At 42.1% G+C, this 13,634-nt stretch overlaps 2 long non-coding RNA genes across 12 annotated transcripts; both read right to left on the reverse strand.

The window, feature by feature from the left end:
• Window positions 1-1,332: 1,332 nt before the first annotated feature.
• On the reverse strand, window positions 1,333-12,898 carry LOC122321843 (uncharacterized). 9 transcript variants are annotated; one of them, XR_011444127.1, is made up of 9 exons: window positions 12,755-12,891; window positions 12,612-12,692; window positions 12,399-12,541; window positions 11,965-12,334; window positions 2,671-2,811; window positions 2,353-2,604; window positions 2,014-2,286; window positions 1,758-1,964; window positions 1,333-1,697 (listed from the first exon to the last, which is right to left on the reverse strand). It is a non-coding gene; the product is annotated as an uncharacterized lncRNA (long non-coding RNA). The 9 variants fall into 9 exon arrangements; XR_011444130.1 differs by lacking the exons at window positions 1,333-1,697; window positions 1,758-1,964; window positions 2,014-2,286; window positions 2,353-2,604; window positions 2,671-2,811 and adding exons at window positions 10,522-10,794; window positions 10,855-11,061; window positions 11,111-11,383; window positions 11,450-11,701; window positions 11,768-11,916 and having other exon boundaries at window positions 12,755-12,896; XR_011444132.1 differs by having other exon boundaries at window positions 1,758-2,286; window positions 2,675-2,811; window positions 12,755-12,894.
• LOC122321841 (uncharacterized) lies at window positions 2,841-4,425 on the reverse strand. Of its 3 annotated transcripts, XR_011444135.1 has the most exons (7): window positions 4,154-4,410; window positions 3,907-4,092; window positions 3,615-3,842; window positions 3,472-3,552; window positions 3,259-3,401; window positions 2,948-3,194; window positions 2,868-2,887 (listed from the first exon to the last, which is right to left on the reverse strand). It is a non-coding gene; the product is annotated as an uncharacterized lncRNA (long non-coding RNA). The 3 variants fall into 3 exon arrangements; XR_011444136.1 differs by having other exon boundaries at window positions 2,841-3,194; window positions 3,907-4,075; window positions 4,154-4,425; XR_006246314.2 differs by having other exon boundaries at window positions 2,841-3,194; window positions 4,154-4,424.
• Window positions 12,899-13,634: the final 736 nt, after the last annotated feature.

Genomic DNA, 13,634 nt, shown 5'->3' on the forward strand with positions numbered 1-13,634 from the left:
TCAATTATGCGACATTTAAATGACTATCGTCGCTTTATTATTCGAGGTCTTCATCACTCAATTCCTATCTCAAGTATTCGTGCTGAATTTGAGCTTTTGAACTTCACGTTATGCCATATCCGAAACCTGAAGTTTTATCGTAGCCATGAGCCAAAGAACCTTTTTGAGATTGCTGTAGCACCGTTCGACCTGGAACGTGTTGACGAATTCCTTGCTATCAAGAAGCTCTGCAACAGGCCTGTTACCATCGAGCGTCAAAGGCAATCGGAAGAGCCTACAATGTGTCAGCGGTGCCAGCGTTACGGGCACACTAAAAACTACTGCCGCCGCGATCCTGTCTGTGTAATCTGTGCTGGCCCGCATCACAAGGCCGTCTGCCCACTTCCAAGGTCTTCCCCACCTAAGTGCGCCAACTGTGGTGGCAAACATGTTGCCTTGTAAGTGGCTGTGTTAAGTTCATGGAAGCAAAGGAAAGTCTTTCTCTAGGACCAACTAACTCCTCGGCTCAGCGTCATCTTTCCACCTCGCAATCTCAGCAGTGTATATCTCCTCCAATGACTTTCCATCGTGCGCTCAATCTACTTAAACCGCTTCCTTCACCTACTAAGCATGATCCGCATCACTCCAAGCCAGCTCGGGATGACTTGAGCAACTCCAGCGGCGATTCTTGCACAACTAATCGACCATCTCGGCCACGCACAACATCATCTCGCCGTGTACTCTCTCCGTCTCGGCGCCATCGCCCCAGCCTGATTCCTCAACGTTCTCAATCCCAGCCAACCACATCCCGCCGTGCTCGGCAACTGAAGCCATCTACTCAGCTTAACTCCAAGGCACCTCGTGTGTCCTTTTTGTTAACCCATGGTGACCACAGCAGATCCAGCAGCGACTCTGGCCCATCTTATCTAAATTCTCAACCACCAAAAACTTCATCTAACCGAAAGCACTCCTTACCTCCCCGCCGCCACCACAGCGCATCCTCTCGGCGTTCAGTACTACCGGTTCAGGGCTATTCAAGCGACTCCAGTTATGACTGTGGTCCACCTATGCGTCGTTCTCCTCCAGAAAAACCCCATTGTGCGCCTGAGCAGCGGGAATCACGTTACAGGATGCCCTCTCCCATCGCTTTGGAAAGGCCAGGAATGCCATCTCAGTGGCTGTCCTCGTCGGACCAACCTGGCCACAGTTGTTCCCCTGGAAGTGACTTGGATTCCCTCTCCGGAGAGCCCCCTATGGAAGGCTCACCTCCTGAGGATCTACTCAAGGCTGTCCTTCGCAGCTGCCGCACCGTTGATGGACTGTCCAAAAAGTTGGACTCAATAACCAAACTGGTTGAATTTTTCACATCTGATCGATGATTTATTACATTTTATTAACACAAAATTACTTAAACTACTTAAATATAATTCATTAAAACTAAAATTGGTTTTCTTAATTCTGGAAAAATTCTGGAAAAAATAAAATTCTGGTTTTTTAATTCTATTTTTATGCTGCTGTTCCTGATCCTTTTTACTCGCCCTCTCCAGACATGATCGGAGTTAATTTCGTCGCTAATCCGTCTTAACAGATATAGGATTCTATGAACTGGTTAATTCCTACAATCTGCTGCTAATTTATTTACGTTCCTGTAATTAATCCATCCTAAAATCTTTGCTGCAGCTGGATAACATATGTCTGCCCCTCAATTGGGAGTTAATCTATGATGGAAAATAAAATTATTGCTTCTGCCTTACTCCAAATCAACTTCTCTTACTTACTGGCATCATTTAATCCAACAGCTGTTCATCTGACGGAATCCTGACCAACTGCTAAGCACCCACTTGAGTAACGTAACGTTGCAGTATCCTTGGATAAACTGACTGCTTTTTCTAGCCAATCTGCCAGTCTTAGGAATTCGTTTGCAGCTCCTATATTTGCTCTCTTCAGCCTGTTTAGCGTATTTCGCTGCTCATATTCTTCCATAACTAAATCAGGAATTTAAAACTGGATTGATTCTCTAATGTAGCAGCTTACGGATGTAAATAGGCTTAAAGGAAATTAGCTACTGAAGCTTGTGAAGAGATTGAATGCCTAAAGCTTGAATGTGATCCTTTTCAGCGCTTCTTGATGTTCTGGGTAAACACTCCACCATGGTGGGTCCGTAGTAGTGTTTATACACGCAGGTAAACAGTGCAGAAAATCAAATGCCAACCAGAATACATTCAACGCCTTGTTATGATTCCACCTTCTCTGAGTAAGATTCCACCACCTACTCCTGAACAGCAACTAGATGATAGGCTCTCCAGCCTGAAACTGCAAATTGAAAACGAATTTGATTAAGACCATGATTTTGTTCAGTCAATGCAGAATTACCTTGCCAACCACAAATACTTTAATGTACTACTTTGTCCCAGGTTCCTTCAGCAATCTGCCCTTGGCCGCGACTACCTGACGATCACATATTAACTTATCCTGTCATAACGGCTATTTGGAATACTAATTATTACGCATCCTGTACATCGCCACCAGACTTGGAGAATAGTCGTTTCACTATGCCATACATTATCGACCCTGGTTAATTTACATCACGCTCTGTTTTTAGCGTCATCCTTGCTGCTAATATACCTATATGGAAATAGGATTTTGAAAACAGATTAAACTCAGCATACTGCTATTAATTTGTCTACATACTTGCGATTGATCCGTCCTGATGTCTGCTTTGCGGCTGGATCCTGAACGCATACTAGCTTCTGAACCAGTAACAAATCGGAGTTCACCTGCTGCTCCTAATCTGCCTTCCAACCTTACTCGATGTTCTTCTTGCTGCTTATCCTACTCAACTGATAAAGAATTTTTAAATTTGATTAAACTTATTATGCTGTGGTTGGCTCTGTTCAGTTACTGGATACTTAAACAAGAGTAGAGCTGCAGTTGGTAATATTGGATGAAGTCATTTCCATTGCTTTACTCAAGGCGAATCTGCCTATCTAGTGAAGTTTTCCAATCTCAATGGTTCCGAGACTGCTGAAATGATACGGCGCTACTAATTCAGAGCCTAGTAGTTAATGCTGTGTGCCTACTGAGCGTGGCGCAGTGTTATCTGTACTTCTTTGCTGGACTTGGAGATTGGTTGTTCCACTATGCCATACATTTCTTGACCCTGCTTGGTTGTCATTGTGTTTTATTTTGGCGTCATTCTTGCTGCTAATGTACCTCTACGGAAATAGGATTTTGATAACAGATTAAACTCAGCATGCTGCTACTAATTTGTCTACATACTTGCGACTGATCCATCCTGATGTCTGCCTTCGCGGCTGGATCCCAAATACATGCTGGTTTCTTGACCGGTGGTGGAAGCGGAGATTGCCTGCTGCTCCTAAATTTGCCCTCCAACCTTGCTCGTCGTTTCCTTGCTGCTTATTCTGCACAACTCATGCAGAAATTTTAAATTTGGATTAAACTTACTATTTTGCTGCCTATTTGTCTACATACCTGTGATTAACCAAACTCAAACGACTCCTATGTATGTGACTGGCTCTGGTACATTTACTGGATACTCAAACAGGAATAAAACTGCAATTAGAAATATTAGACGAAATCATTACCATTAATCTACTTAAAATGAATCTGTCTACCTAGTGAAGCTTTCCAGTCTCTATGGTTCTATACCTGCTGATATTATATGGCGCTATTAATTTGGGACCTGTTAATAAGTGCTGTGTGTCTACTGAGCGCGGTGCAATGATATCCGTGCATCGTCGCTGGACCTGGAGAATGGTTGTCCCACTGTGCCACGCATTTTTGACCTTGGCTAGTTAGCGTCGCGCTCTGCTTTTGGCGTCATCCTTGCTGCTAATATACCTCTGCGGAAATAGGATTTTGGAAACAAATTAAACTCAGCATATTTCTATTAATTTCTCTATATACTTGCGATTAATCCATCCCGGTGTCTGCCTTGCAGTTGGAATTCAATCACATACTAGTTCCCTGGCTCAGAACGTGGCTCAGTGATACTGATTTGTAGGATCATGGATTAACCAGATGCTGCCTGCTACTTCTTTATCTGCCTTCGCTGGCTTTGCTTGGCATCCTCTTGCTGCTTGTCCCCCATAACTGGAACAATAATTTAAACTTGGATTAATCTTATCATACTATTACTTTTGCATCCACATACCTGTAGTAAATTCAACCTGGATGTCTGCTATGCAGTTGGCTCTGCTGCCTGTGCTGGACTCTCAAACAGGAATAAAGCTACAATGAATCTGCTCCAAATAAATCTGCCCACCTACTGTAACTTTCTAATCTCAATTCCTGTGACCACTGGTGTGAGGTTGATCTGTTAATACAAGCCTGGATCTATTAATTCATCATACTGCTGTTAACTTATGCTTATATTCTTTGGTGTATAGATCTGCAATAAGAAAATTTGCATCTAATAATTCCTGCTTTTTTACTCCAAATATAATTGCCTGTTACTAGATAATGTTCAACTTATTAACTGTCAGAACGAACTTGTTTTGTTTCTACAAATTTTGCCACATACCTTGGATTAATAAAGGCTGATGTTTGCCCTGATACTACATCCTATGCAGGCGCTGATTTCTTGATTGGGAATGGATTTGCAACGAGAAAACTTATTGCTAAAATTGTAAACAACATGTGCTACTCAATTATTGTTTTTCTTGCATTGCACACTGCACTAATACTAACTTAGCTTTGCCAGTTATGCTTAAAGTCATTGGTTAGAGCGAGACCCATGTATATTCCTCACATGCCCTCCTACCCTACACTCTGACGCTCAGTTTCTTTATGTTGCTATCACACAGCAACCCTGTCTCTGAAACATTTGTTTCTACACTACCTAGCAACTTGTTGCTATACATGTTGTTTAACTAAACGAAGCTCTACCTTAAATAAACAAATGTATCTGACCCTTGACTGGTCAGCCAATTTACTAAAATTATAAGATTACTATGGCACTGATTTGCCGGGAAAGGCAGTATAACCATACCTTTCCTACTAATTTACTCCTCAAAATTCTCAGGCACCTGCTACCCCTGACTGCTGATTGATATTCCAGTTGGCTATTGTTAAATCTACATCACTCCTTCCCAACTACACCTGCGTATATCTATGACTCCTGATTACCAATTACCCTAAACTTGGGGATCGGGCACTGTATTCCTAGCTCTGGTAGCAGCCTCCAACCAGCTACCCTGCCACTGGGCACCGGCTTTCCAATCCAGCTTCATCTTCCCAGCGTTTGAATCTCTGGCTTGGCCACCAGGACTTCAGGTCGATGCTTGGACCCTACGATCGAATTTTATCTTTATCTAAGTGAATTCAAAACTCTTTTATACTCATTGTCTACTACCTAATTCTGTTGCATCTATTATTTAATTGCTCCAAATTATATCCTACTACTCTTAACCTGCATCATTCCTCACCAACTGCACCTGTTTACATCTGTGACTCCTGAACTCCTAACTTTTGCAGTAGCCTCCAATCAACTACTCTGCCATTGAGTACCGGCTTTCCAATTCGCTCTCCATTTACCCAGCGTTCTGACCACTGATTTGGCCTTCAGGATTCCAGGTCGACGCTTGGACTCAACGTTCTTAGTAAATAATTATCCTTATACTAAATCTGCATTATTCATAAAATACTTCAGTTATTCTGTTTACTTTTCTCTTTATTGATACTCCAAATCTTATATGTTAAAAACTGTTAGTAATTCAATTATTCCTATAAGCTTGTTATTAATTGCTTCTTATGTTATCTAATATTTGTATAAAATGTATTAGTGTAAGTAATCACTGTATATAACGCAAATAAAAAGCTGTAACCACTCTGGTAGTGGCTATCAGTGCTAGTTGTGACCTCTTCAAAGGCACGCCCTGAACTGAAAAAAAAAAGAAGTTACTCCTAAATTATAAATATACATGTTGTGGCAAGTGTATTAACTTAATCCTATGAATAGTGTGCGTGCTTTATTTTAATACTTCACAACCAATTTTTAATTTTTTAAAAACTGTTCCACGTGAACTTTTAATTTTGCGCATACTATTACAAGCATCTGTTTCGTGTATGTGGCTGAATACACGTAGGCAGACTTCTTCATACATCTATTACACGTACATTTTTTTTTCTGTTACAATTGTAATTTTATCTGTATTGACGTTGTGCAAATCTCACCATTGTGCTAATACATATAACTGCACGAACTCATCAAACTGCACCAATACTTTTTACTTCTCCATTACATCTACTGATCCACTGCAAGAACTCCATCATACTCCTCCATACATAGTCGTCTTTTACGTAACTGAGTTTTACACGTGGTAGGATGGAACCCATCACCTCTAATCCCAGCAACAGCAACAACATGGATCTTAGTCTGGAGGTAGAGGAAGTCAATCTAAATGAAAACGTGGATGCACTACCTCTATCCATCGTCAGCTCTGCTAGTTCCTTCGAAAAAAGTGTCTCTACATCACCTAGGCTCTCCTGGTTGCACAGCCATCAATAAACCTACCTCTGCGAATCAGGAAAGTGTCACTGCGATGGAGACTTCAGACGTTGTCCACATGGAATGTAGCACTGACCCGTTATCCACCTCCACTCCGAAAATTTCTCGGGAGCTTCCTTTGCTCATTGGTAAACGAGGACCAATGTGTAGTAAGAGGAAGAAACCATTCCCTCTATCCTTATCTCTACGCAAGCGCTCCAAGCGTGGTTCTGCTAGCCATAACACTAGTTCCTCTAAGAGTGATATTCTTTTACCAAAATTTAATTCAAATGTTGCTAACATTCCCTCCACGAGTAAAAACTCAACTAAGGATCCCAATCTTCCCATCAATCATAGGTCTGAGGATAAAGTTCCGGATAATTTTCTTCAAGATGGTCCCTCTACCAGCAAGGATGCTGCGATTCTGCTCAGACTGGCTTCTCTTCGTAATCCAGAGGATAAAATTCCGGCTATTTTCCTTCATAATGTGACTATCATCCAACCCCTCCTTGATTCTCTTAACTCCATTCCAAGAGTTTTGGAAAAAAACTTCACCACTACAGCACTAAATGGAAACTGTATCAAAATAACCTGCAGCAACTCCACCACCTACCAATTAATCATGAACAAATTAGAGACTGATAACAAGCAACTCATACTCACCAACCTCGTTCTGATCGAGGGTATAGGTTGATTATTCGTCGACTCCACCATTCTACACCTTATGATCAGATCCGCAAACTCCTTAGCAACTTGGGCTTCACTGTCCGCTATATAAATAATATCAAGCACCGCCGTAGTCACAAGCCGCTGGATTTGTTTGAGGTTGAACTGGCACCTTCTTTGGATAACTCTAATGACAGGATCCTCTCCGTTACTATGCTGGGTAACACACAAACACACGCTGTTGGACACACAAAGAACTTCTGCCGCCGAGACTTTGTCTGTCTTAAGTGTGCTGGAAGCCACCCTTCCACGGACTGTGCAAATACTAGAATTGCCAATCCAAAGTGTGCCAATTGTGGTCTGGGACATATTGTCAGTTATAAAGGTTGCACGGTGTACAAAGAATTCAAAACCCGTCTTCTTGCCTATCGTATACACTCTGCCGATAATGGTCAATCTAGGACACACCAATCTAGGGTTAGGTTTACCCCCAACCCACCTACTACGACAGTTATCAGCAACAGTACAAGCAGCTACCTCAAAATACATCCTTACAACAGCAGGATTTCATCCGTGAAGGTTTCAGGGATCAACTGCGATCTCCTAGTGGTCGTAGAGCAACTATAATGTCTGACGTTCAGCCCCATCTTAACAAAGCTAACACTCCTTCGTCAAATCCTAAATTAGGCAAAAGGAATCCGTTTAGTAACTCTCCCCATACGCCTCCTCAAAATCTTCTATCGCGTAATCCAGCTGAAAATCATTTAAAGAAACTTCCACAGCAACTTAGGAATGAGCAGCGACTTGAAAATGACAAACATGTCTCAAACATAAACGTTGTCATGCATTCCAGCGCAATCACCAGTCAATCACACCAGCACGAGAGAACCCGTTACCCGAAACAAAATGCAGCATCCTCACACAACCCCCAATCTGCACCAATTGGCTTGCCTCAAAGAACCTGGTCTGCTCCCTCATCAACTAATGGCGACCTCCTGCTAATGATGCAACAGAGTGTGTCCTCTGTAAGTGACCTAAGTATAAAACTTGATTCCCTCATTTCTCTCATACACGCAATTGTTGCTGACCCCAAGCCGCTAACTAATACTGGCAGTGGCCCCACAAAAATCTAACTGCTTATTACTAGATACCTTCTCAAAAAATGACATTGCTCCATTATAAGGAGTGCACCTTAATGACTATCCTGAAAACTGTGGAGTTCTATTAGCCAATCCAATGATTTACCTATTAACACAACCCCCAGTATTTTGTAGACCTAACTACAATACAGTTAAATGGCAATATGAAAGTTCTTTGGAAATTAAACCATCTACGTCATGATGATCTTTTAATTGTTCATTTAAATTATAGCATAAATCCTTATTCTGCCAATCTTAAAGGAAATAACACTAGAAAGGAATCAATATTAAAGCTTGCAACACAAATATTTTATATTATCCATATGCATGCATTTCTTTATCACAAAAACTACAAATCTATTGGTTGGTCCTCTTTCTGTGCTTCTTTTCCTCCGTATGCAACTCCCACACACATAGAACAAAGTGTTATACGCACTTACTCTCTTAAAGTTGCTCTGCGCTGTCGCCTTATTCTAATGCGTAGTTTTCGTTTCATTGTGCTGCACCATTTTTTCAGCCATTGCGATTCTGTTTCACTCTTTCACAAGCCTTAACTGCGATCGGTCGTATTTGACAAACACACTAAGGAAAAGAAAATAAAAAACTGTACCATGGCTGCTTCATTGAATAAAGTGGTTGACATCCCCCAATAATTGTTTTGGATGTCTCATCAGTATTCAACTTTAAAGGATTCCTTAGCTCCTGCTCCTCGAAGATTATCGACTATGAGGTTACCCGTCTGGATGAGGGCAGAGTTAAGGTGACCTGCTTCAACAAGGAAGATCACTCCCTCATCCTCTCGAACTTGTATGGATCAGGATATCGGGCCCACTCAATTATGCGAAATTTAAATGACTATCGTCGCTTTATTATTCGAGGTCTTCATCACTCAATTCCTATCTCAAGTATTCGTGCGGAATTTCCATATCCGAAACCTGAAGTTTTATCGTAGCCATGAGCCAATGAACCTTTTTGAGATTGCTGTAGCACCGTTCGACCTGGAACGTGTTGACGAATTCCTTGCTATCAAGAAGCTCTGCAACAGGCCTGTTACCATCGAGCGTCAAAAGCAATCGGAAGAGCCTACAATGTGTCAGCGGTGCCAGCGTTACGGGCACACTAAAAACTACTGCCGCCGCGATCCCGTCTGTGTAGTCTGTGCTGGCCCGCATCACAAGGCCGTCTGCCCACTTCCATGGTCTTCCCCACCTAAGTGCGCCAACTGTGGTGGCAAACATGTTGCCACTTACAAAGGCTGTGTTAAGTTCATGGAAGCAAAGGAAAGTCTTTCTCTAGGACCAACTAACTCCTCGGCTCAGCGTCATCTTTCCACCTCGCCATCTCAGCAGTGTATATCTCCTCCAATGACTTCCCATCGTGCGCTCAATCTACTTAAACCACTTCCTTCACCTACTAAGCGTGATCCGCACCACTCCAAGCCACCTCGCCGAGCTCCATCGCCAGCTCGGGATGACTTGAGCAACTCCAGCGGCGATTCTTGCACAACTAATCGACCATCTCGGCCACGCACAACATCATCTCGCCGTGTACTCTCTCCGTCTCGGCGCCATCGCCCCAGCCTGATTCCTCAACGTTCTCAATCCCCGCCAACCACATCCCGCCGTGCTGTGCAACTGAAGCCATCTACTCAGCTTAACTCCAAGGCACCTCGTGTGTCCTTTTTGTTAATCCTATCCTGGCCCATCCTATCTAAATTCTCAACCACCAAAAACTTCATCTAACCGAAAGCACTCCTTACTCCGCCGTCGCCACCACAGCGCATCCTCTCGGCGTTCAGGACTACCGGTCCAGGGCTATTCAAGCGACTCCAGTTATGACTGTGGTCCACCTATGCGTCGTTCTCCTCCAGAAAAACCCCATTGTGCGCCTGAGCAGCGGGAATCACGTTACAGGATGCCTTCTCCCATCGCTTTGGAAAGGCCAGAAATGCCATCTCAGTGGCTGTCCTCGTCGGACCAACCTGGCCACAGTTGTTCCCCTGGAAGTGACTTGGATTCCCTCTCCGGAGAGCCCCCTATGGAAGGCTCACCTCCTGAGGATCTACTCAAGGCTGTCCTTCGCAGCTGCCGCACCGTTGATGGATTGTCCAAAAAGTTGGACTCAATAACCGAACTGGTTGAATTTTTCACATCTGATCGATGATTTATTACATTTAATTAACACAAAATTACTTAAACTACTTTAATATAATTCATTAAAACTAAAATTGGTTTTCTTAATTCTGGAAAAATTCTGGAAAAAATAAAATTCTGGTTTTTTAGTTCTATTTTTATTCTGCTGTTCCTGATCCTTTTTACTCGCCCTCTCCAGACATGATCGGAGTTAATTTCGTCGCTAATCCGTCTTAACAGATATAGGATTCTATGAACTGGTTAATTCCTACAATCTGCTGCTAATTTATTTACGTTCCTGTAATTAATCCATCCTAAAATCTTTGCTGCAGCTGGATAACATATGTCTGCCCCTCAATTGGGAGTTAATCTATGATGGAAAATAAAATTATTGCTTCTGCCTTACTCCAAATCAACTTCTCTTACTTACTGGCATCATTTAATCCAACAGCTGTTCATCTGACGGAATCCTGACCAACTGCTAAGCACCCACTTGAGTAACGTAACGTTGCAGTATCCTTGGATAAACTGACTGCTTTTTCTAGCCAATCTGCCAGTCTTAGGAATTCGTTTGCAGCTCCTATATTTGCTCTCTTCAGCCTGTTTAGCGTATTTCGCTGCTCATATTCTTCCATAACTAAATCAGGAATTTAAAACTGGATTGATTCTCTAATGTAGCAGCTTACGGATGTAAATAGGCTTAAAGGAAATTAGCTACTGAAGCTTGTGAAGAGATTGAATGCCTAAAGCTTGAATGTGATCCTTTTCAGCGCTTCTTGATGTTCTGGGTAAACACTCCACCATGGTGGGTCCGTAGTAGTGTTTATACACGCAGGTAAACAGTGCAGAAAATCAAATGCCAACCAGAATACATTCAACGTCTTGTTATGATTCCACCTTCTCTGAGTAAGATTCCACCACCTACTCCTGAACAGCAACTAGATGATAGGCTCTCCAGCCTGAAACGGCAAATTGGAAACGAATTTTATTAAGACCATGATTTTGTTCAGTCAATGCAGAATTACCTTGCCAACCACAAATACTTTAATGTACTATTTTGTCCCAGGTTTCTTCAGCAATCTGCCCTTGGCCGCGACTACCTGACTATCACATATTAACTTATCCTGTCATAACGGCTATTTGGAATACTAATTATTACGCATCCTGTACATCGCCACCAGACTTGGAGAATAGTCGTTTCACTATGCCATACATTATCGACCCTGGTTAATTTACATCACGCTCTGTTTTTAGCGTCATCCTTGCTGCTAATATACCTATATGGAAATAGGATTTTGAAAACAGATTAAACTCAGAATACTGCTATTAATTTGTCTACATACTTGCGATTGATCCGTCCTGATGTCTGCTTTGCGGCTGGATCCTGAACGCATACTAGCTTCTGAACCAGTAACAAATCGGAGTTCACCTGCTGCTCCTAATCTGCCTTCCAACCTTACTCAATGTTCTTCTTGCTGCTTATCCTATTCAACTGATAAAGAATTTTTAAAATTTGATTAAACTTATTATACTGACTTACCTATGCTCAATCTAACTTGTACGGCTCCTAAACATGTGGTTGGCTCTGTTCAGTTACTGGATACTTAAACAAGAGTAGAGCTGCAGTTGGTAATATTGGATGAAGTCATTTCCATTGGTTTACTCAAGGCGAATCTGCCTATCTAGTGAAGTTTTCCAATCTCAATGGTTCCGAGACTGCTGAAATGATACGGCGCTACTAATTCAGAGCCTAGTAGTTAATGCTGTGTGCCTACTGAGCGTGGCGCAGTGTTATCTGTACTTCTTTGCTGGACTTGGAGATTGGTTGTTCCACTATGCCGTACATTTCTTGACCCTGCTTGGTTGTCATTGTGTTTTGTTTTGGCGTCATTCTTGCTGCTAATGTACCTCTACGGAAATAGGATTTTGATAACAGATTAAACTCAGCATGCTGCTAATAATTTGTCTACATACTTGCGACTGATCCATCCTGATGTCTGCCTTCGCGGCTGGATCCCAAATACATGCTGGTTTCTTGACCGGTGGTGGATCGGAGATTGCCTGCTGCTCCTAAATTTGCCCTCCAACCTTGGTCGTCGTTCTTCTTGCTGCTTATTCTGCACAACTCATACAGAAATTTTTAATTTGGATTAAACTTACTATTTTGCTGCCTATTTGTCTACATACCTGTGATTAACCAAACTCAAACGACTCCTATGTATGTGACTGGCTCTGGTACATTTACTGGATACTCAAACAGGAATAAAACTGCAATTAGAAATATTAGATGAAATCATTACCATTAATCTACTTAAAATGAATCTGTCTACCTAGTGAAGCTTTCCAGTCTCTATGGTTCTATACCTGCTGATATTATATGGCGCTATTAATTTGGGACCTGTTAATAAGTGCTGTGTGTCTACTGAGCGCGGTGCAATGATATCCGTGCATCGTCGCTGGACCTGGAGAATGGTTGTCCCACTGTGCCACGCATTTTTTACCTTGGCTAGTTAGCGTCGCGCTCTGCTTTTGGCGTCATCCTTGCTGCTAATATACCTCTGCGGAAATAGGATTTTGGAAACAAATTAAACTCAGCGTACTTCTATTAATTTCTCTATATACTTGTGATTAATCCATCCCGGTGTCCGCCTTGCAGTTGGAATTCAATCATATACTAGTTCCCTGGCTCAGAACGTGGCTCAGTGATACTGATTTGTAGGATCATGGATTAATCAGATGCTGCCTGCTACTTCTTTATCTGCCTTCGCTGGCTTTGCTTGGCATCCTCTTGCTGCTTGTCCCCCATAACTGGAACAATAATTTAAACTTGGATTAATCTTATCATACTATTACTTTTGCATCCACATACCTGTAGTAAATTCAACCTGGATGTCTGCTATGCAGTTGGCTCTGCTGCCTGTGCTGGACTCTCAAACAGGAATAAAGCTACAATGAATCTGCTCCAAATAAATCTGCCCACCTACTGTAACTTTCTAATCTCAATTCCTGTGACCACTGGTGTGAGGTTGATCTGCTAATACAAGCCTGGATCTATTAATTCATCATACTGAATTAATAGACACCTGTACACATATTGGATTCTTTGGTGTATAGATCTGCAATAAGAAATTTTGCATCTAATAATTCCTGCTTTTTTTACTCCAAATATAATTGCCTGTTACTAGATAATGTTCAACTTATTAACTGTCA

The sequence above is a fragment of the Drosophila bipectinata genome, unplaced genomic scaffold (assembly GCF_030179905.1).
Source record: "Drosophila bipectinata strain 14024-0381.07 unplaced genomic scaffold, DbipHiC1v2 scaffold_53, whole genome shotgun sequence".
Classification (NCBI taxonomy): domain Eukaryota; kingdom Metazoa; phylum Arthropoda; class Insecta; order Diptera; family Drosophilidae; genus Drosophila; species Drosophila bipectinata.